We start from the raw sequence: 5,626 nt of genomic DNA on the forward strand, positions 1-5,626 counted from the left end.
GGGGGCGATAATGATATTCATTAACTGTTTGAAGATCTCGCAACGCTCGATGATGTGCAAATCCGTCGCGGTTTGACAGGCTCACGTCTTGGTTTGCCCGACCGGAGCATTAAAAATCATTCAATGTTGCGCAAATCACCGTTAAAAAATCACCCTGATCTCCTGTCTTGATCAAAACAGCCATGTTTTTTTTTTCTGAAGGAGTATTAGTAAAACAGTTTCTTGCCCCTATCGTAGAGCAAAAACTTTTTCAAACATTCAGCCATGTTGGAATTATCCTTATTTTCAATCACGCACCCGTATGACCTATGGCACTGATATTTTTAACAGTGCATTCCCACGCCATCCCTTCCCGCTTATTCTCCCTTCACTCTTCCACCACACCCAAAGGTCATGACACCTTCTTCAGCCACCTTCGTCGAAACACACTGACATGCATACCGATGCGGCGCACCGCCATCTCAGGCCGGCGGCGGTCCTCGTCTTCCCACGCGGGGGCGGCGAGGGGGGGGGGGACGTCGGAGCATTGCGCAGCCGTCGGCGGATTCTGCGCGAGGTGCGCCATCAATCATCTCCGGCGCGTCGCTTAGCCAACATCCGTCGGTGGTGATTATAGCCGCCCGGGCACGTGGGCTGGTGCGGGGTGACGGGTCAAGGGGTGATAGTGGCCCCGATGACCGGTTCAGCTAATCGACCGGGTGCCTCTATACTGACCGACACAGTGCAACAGTGTAACATAGTAGTCGAGACAATGTTCATATGCATTTCATATCAACATACATATATAGGCCACAAAGACAGTTAGGAACAAAGACAGGAAGCTTTCCACTCCTGTCCATTATATGCTAGCTTGAACGACAAACTAACTTCCTGCATTGTTGGCCATGCAGCCGTTTCATAGCCCTGTTCTACGGTCGAGACAATAAACAAACAGGGCCCCAGCGTTAAACACACCTGGCGACGAACACGGGCCACGGCCTGACTCATGCAATTACGAAGTGTCTCACTCACATGCAACTTCCTGTTGCTTTACAGCAGGTGTGGGAAAGGTGCTCAACAAAGTGACCTATTTACGTTTGCATATGCCTGTTCCGAAGGTAATGGTATGGCGTGACACCGGTCCTCACGAATTGCAATTGCATAGGACACTAAAACCATTGCAGAGTAATGACCATAGTGTCATATGAAGGCACGTTATGCTACGATCTCCTCCCCAAGAGGCTGGGCCAGTCGGGCAGGTGAGTTTCTGTATGTAGATCAACAAGAGGGTTAGTCGGTTCTCAGGTCTATGTATAACGGCAGCACTGCTGTCTGCTGCAGACACATGAGGGGGGGGGGGGTGGAGGATAATGGGCCCAGGGCCGTGGAGACCCATGGGAGCTGCAAGAAGAGCATGTACATAGGTCTGGTTCCATTCGATCTAACTACTTGTGACATTTGCCTTCATCCGGTAAGCCTATAGGTATACCTTTGGCATCTTCATTGCTCATTGCTCACGCGATTTAGTCTAGATTTTAAAGGGACCCTCCCACCTTCGAAAAAGTTTATGAATTGGCATGAAAGTGATGTCGCTCGGTTCAGAAAGAGCGAAAACGAATATCTACCAAATTTCACCGAAAAATATTAACCGGTTTTCAAGATATTAGACTTTTACTTTTGTTTACTTTTTTGAGATCTCCGCTGTTTCTAGCGACTTTATTTTAGAAGTGCGGCGTTTGCGGCAGATGTTGCGCGCAAATAGCATATACCACCGCGTGCTACAAAACGTTTTAGTCAAACATTAAAAAATCGTTAGATATTTGCGCTGACGTCACACATTCAGAGGGGTATTCCTAAGCATTAGCCCCTCTGAATCAAAATGCTGCAATTTTGAAATTCAATATTTCCGATTTAAGGCATTTCTCGATGTTGTGAGTGCCGAAACCGGTAATTGTGAGCCAGGGACCCCATTTTGGCTATCTCAACTCAAATCTAATGCTAAGGTGGGAGGGTCCCTTTAATTAACGGCAGATAAATTGTCCATTCGTCCATTCGCCTTATATGAAGCCCAGCGCGTGACTTGGTGCTACTGTTAGCTGCGGAATTGCAGTCTCCCCGGTTACTGGTGGTAGCGTCTTGTGAGCCGTTGCAGTCACTGCGGCGGTCCGGAGGTGCGCGGTGACGGCTCTGCTAAAAACGTGGCACATGCAGCCCCAGCCGTTCACGAGATCTTTAACTATGCAGCTCGCATCATTTCCAGAAAGCGTAAATTTGATCATTCGTCTCAGTCGAATCATTCCATGCAACGCCCATAGGGCTACCTAATGTTAAAATGCCAAAATCAAAGGGGGGCACGGTGCCCCGGTGCCCTCCCCGTTCCGCCGCCTATGGGGGAGGGGGGGTCGTCTAACACAGGTTTCGGAGGACCACTCAGCACTCACCTTCTAGACTTAGAGCCTGCATCAAATTTTTGAGGACCCAATGTTAGCCAGCTAGCGTCAGAGCGCTCAGGACCTTGTGGCTCGTGTTACCTAATCCAAAAGCTTCCTTGAGAATGTCCCAAAACCAAGGCCCGAAATATAAAAAAATATCAGGCAAGCCGCAGTTCGTAGGCTCACAGTTAATTGACCTTTGACTTTTTTTGCCTGTGTCTTTTTCTTTATGTGTCTTTCTCTTTTATCATTACTTGTCACAACTCATAAGTTCATTACTGTCACTGTTGATGGAGACTAGAAAAATTTAGCGGCCACATCTGCCAAATATATTAGTTTATTTTACATTGACCTCTATAGTAACCTAGACGGGCGACTGCCGCGCCGCGGCCGGCACGGAATCGTTCCCGCATGGGGGCGCAGTGGCGCCACCTGCAAGTGGTCAGAAGTTCCCGGTCCCGGTAGACGGTCCATGTTAAGTGGGTAACTTTTTAAGTTGATTTTTATGAAAAATACAGCCTGCGGATGGCTGAAAAGGATTGTTATGTAACTGAACATGCTTTCTTAAGATGTGATGTGTTCGATTTCCAACAGGATGGCTCGAGCCATGCAATAAAGTGCATTATTTCAAATGACCCGGACGCTGGCATGGTGCAAAGCATATCGAAACGTGGAGAGGCTCCCTGCCGTAGGTAAGGCCATGCAAGACCAGGAACGTACCCGCTTCCTACTCAAGTGGCAAAAGATGATCAATTAGCAACCGAAAGGGGGTTGGGTCGAACGGACCCCCCCCCCGGCCCCCACCTCCTCAGCTTTTCGCAAATAACTCGCGTAAAAAGCGACCGATCAATCGCGACGAAACTTTCAGTAACCTCGCGTAAATCAGTTTTACACCTACCCTAAAAATGTCATGACCCTGAGTCCCTGACCCAAATGACCTTTTGACCTGTGATCTACTTTTCGAGACCATATGTTGGGCCGGAATCGCGATTTGGCACATGTCGGCTCGCATTAGCCGCGCGTTTGCAGTCTTTTCGTGGTTTCAAGCGCTCAAACACGTGGTAAAATGCTGCTCCCGTGCATAAGGGTGGGTGTCAAGGTCATCTGAAGGTCAGGTCAGGTCATTGACCTTTGATGACCTCGGTTCACTTTTTCGAGTTTTACATGTTTGTAGGCTAGTTTTGGAGCTGATTTTCGAATTTAACAATTATTTTAACGTTTACGAAGTAGTTTTGGTGCTTTCGTGTCATGTTACGAAGCTGTCAGAGGCGGTTGACACCTACTGGGGTCTGGGAATACCCGGCAGGACCCCTACTGGTTGACCTGGCCTGACCCAACCTGGCCTAAATGCATCCAGACATCATCTGTGATAAAAATGAACATGATATTCGTGATCAGCACCCCGAAAACCTCATATCAGCAACACTTAACGACGTTCTAACAGGTCCCGATTTTCCCGACGCTTGGGTCATTGACCTGTCCGGCTGGAAGGTCAACCAATGACCTAGGACCTTAAAATTGCGTATCATCGGTTTCCTCTCGTCTACTTGCAATTCCATCCCTGATAGTCTGCCAGTGCTTAACCCTCGCCCGTATTGGTGTTTTTCCAGCCGCGAACGTATAGGGGGGGGGGGGGGTCCGTTGGACCCCCCTTGCCGTTTCGCCCCTGATCGAGCTAGAGCTTCGCGGAAAAAACGAGCGTGTTGCCCGTGACGAGAGGAAGCCGATGATACCCAATTTTAAGGTCCTAGGTCATTGGTTGACCTTGCAGGTCAGGTCAATGACCCCAAAGGCGGGAAAATCGGGCCCTGTTAGAATGTCGTAAAGTGTGGCTGCCATGAGGTTTTTCGGGGTGCTGATCACGAATATCATGTTAGTTTTGATCACAGATGATGTCTTCATGTATTTAGGCCAGGTCGGGTCAGGTCAGGTCAGGTCAACCAGTAAGGGTATTCGTAATAGGTGGCAACCGCCTCTGACAGCTTCGTAACATGTTACGAAGGCACCAAAACTACTTCGTAAATGTTCATATGGTTGCTAAATTCGAATTCAGCTCCAAAAACTGGCCTAGAAACATGTAAAACTCGAAAAAGTGAACCGAGGTCATCAAAGGTCAATGACCTGACCTGACCTTCAGGTGACCTTGACACCCACCCTAATGCATGGGAGCAACATCATATCACATGTTTGAACGCTTGAAACCACGAAAAGACTGCAAACGCGCGGCTAATGCGAGCCGACATACGCCGAATTGCGATTCCAGCCAAACATGGTCTCGAGTAGTAGGTCACAGGTCAAAGGTCATTTGGGTCAGGGTCATGAAATTTTCAGGGTAGGTGTGAAATTGATGAACGCGAGGGTACTGAAAGTTTCGTCGCGATCGGCCGCTTTTTACGCGAGTTATTCGCGAAAAACCATGGGGGGGGTCCGTTCGACCCCCCCTATACGGGCGAGGGTTAAATAGATCACCATCGATCTGGAATGATCATCTTTTCGCTTTTACCACCTGAGTAGAAAGAGCAAGTACGTTCCTGGTACACTGCATGGCCTTACCTACGGCAGGGAGCCTCTCTACGCTTCGATACGCTATGCACTGCCAGAGTCCGGGTCATCTGAAATAATGCACTTGATTACATGGCTCGAGCCATCCTGTTGGTAATCGAGGACACCCACGAAGAAAGCATGTTCAGTTATAAAACAATCCCTTTCAGCCATCCGCATGCTGTATCTGGCATAAAAATCGACTTCAAAAGTTACCCACGTAACATGGACCGTCTACGGGGACCGGGAACTTCTGACCACTTGCAGGTGGCGCCACTGCGCCCCCATGCGGGAACAACTGCGGCGCGGCAGTCGTCCGTCTAGGTTACTATAGAGGTCAATGTTATTTTACTTCACCTCATTTCTGCGCGCGTGCTTCATACAAGACGCAGCTATCGAGATTTATTGACGTCACGAGATTTCCTCACTGTTTTGCAGTGTAAATAAAGCTGTTGCTGCAAGATACAAAATTAATGATAAAATTTGATCAACTTAGTGAATTTCATTATAATTCTATCTTCATATTCTAAAAAATCAAGCAAACTTTTTGTAATATTAAATTTTTAAAGTATCCAATCCAATGATAATCACAAACTCTAATGTCGTAACAAACCCAGGTTTAGTACATGAATGCAAGTTGAATACTACTTCCTTGAATATTTCGATGGAAAAAT

Source organism: Amphibalanus amphitrite, unplaced genomic scaffold (assembly GCF_019059575.1).
Source record: "Amphibalanus amphitrite isolate SeventyFive unplaced genomic scaffold, NRLGWU_Aamphi_draft 000025F_arrow, whole genome shotgun sequence".
Taxonomy (NCBI): Eukaryota; Metazoa; Arthropoda; class Thecostraca; order Balanomorpha; family Balanidae; genus Amphibalanus; species Amphibalanus amphitrite.